Source organism: Kryptolebias marmoratus, linkage group LG12 (genome assembly GCF_001649575.2).
Source record: "Kryptolebias marmoratus isolate JLee-2015 linkage group LG12, ASM164957v2, whole genome shotgun sequence".
Taxonomy (NCBI): Eukaryota; Metazoa; Chordata; class Actinopteri; order Cyprinodontiformes; family Rivulidae; genus Kryptolebias; species Kryptolebias marmoratus.
The window spans coordinates 19,996,989-19,998,528 of record NC_051441.1 but is presented as its reverse complement, the minus strand read 5'-3'; positions in this window follow the sequence as shown (position 1 = coordinate 19,998,528).

The window sequence follows — 1,540 nt, the reverse complement described above, 5'->3', positions numbered from 1 at the left end:
GTCATAATTAATTCTATAGTGGTTATATACATCTGTGTATATGCACGGTTATGTACATATATTATTTACAATGTATGTGTGTGTGTATATATCATTTCAAATATCACCATATTTATGTTTATATTGTATATATTTTTATACTGTTTGCATTGTTTTGGAGTTGGCCTTTAATCTCATTGTACATGTGTATAGTGACAAACAATAAATTATATTCTATCTATCCTGTCACATCAGGTTGCAGGTGGTAGTTACGCAGTTTCATGCATCACTGTTGGAGAGGAGATGAGTTATGCAGTGTAACTGCAAATAAAGCCTTTGTTACCTTCACTTTTACTTTATTTTTGGCAACACTATTGAAAGTGGTAAACAAATACAAACCTGTTATTTTCAGCTAGAACGTGGATGGTCTTTGCATGATTTTGGCGATGTCTTCACCAGGATGTCTTGAGCATTGAGACACTAAAACCAGGCTGGTCATGCTGGTCTCTAGCCTGTAGGCTACAGTCTTGATTGGGACAAGGTCACTGAAACATCCTAGCACAAACCTACCACATGGTGGTAGCTGCATCCTGATGCAGTTTGAGAGAATCATGTCAGGGCAGGCACGTTGATGAGGGCACAGGAAAGTATCTCAGGAATGCAAAACTAGCAAGAGAAAGTCCATTTGGGCCAAGAATGTAGCAGCATCCTGATTACCTACTCTCACAATTCATCTCGATCCAGACACATTCTAAAAGGTTGTACTGGCTGTGGTTATCGTAGCAGTGGCGCTGCTACCCTCTACTTAAAGCTGAGCTGAGGCAATGTTCTTTGCCTGGAAAAAAAAAAAGTTCCCTACCAGATCCTGAAATTTGGGGCGGCTGTGGATCAGTGGTTAGAGCAGTTGTCCTCCAATGAGGCAGCTGGAGGTTTGATTCCACCAGTATGCTACATGTCAAAGTGTCCCTGGACAAGACACTGAACCCCTAATTGCCTCAGATGTGCCCCACCTGTCCCACTTGGACCACTCTGTGACAGATGTGACAGCCGCACAGTCGGTAACCCCACGCACCAACACCTTTTCATTTTGAGTTTTCCTTTTCATACACATTAGATTCACTGTGGCACAAAGATATACAACCTCTGGCAAAAATTATGGAATCACCAGTCTCTGAGGATGTTCCTTCAGTTGTTTAATTTTGTAGAAAAAAAGCAGATCACAGACATGACAAAAAACTAAAGGCATTTCAAATGGCAACTTTCTAACAGTTAGATTTTTGGAACAAGCACAGGGAATAAATTATGTATCAGCTTTTTTTTTTTTGTCCTGTTGTGGCATGTCATGCATACTATATAGAGAAGATAACTGCTGTAATGGCAGAATTTACTATAGGGTAACACCTGTTGTTTATAAGTCCTGATAATGTTATGACTTCTGTTCCAAGTCCCATGGGTTCTCACAGAATGAACTTGTTTATAGAAGTGATGTTGAATTTTCTTCCCTTGGGAACCAGACTGACTTGCCTTTCCCTAACTCCTCCTTCTGGTCCAGTATTTCAAT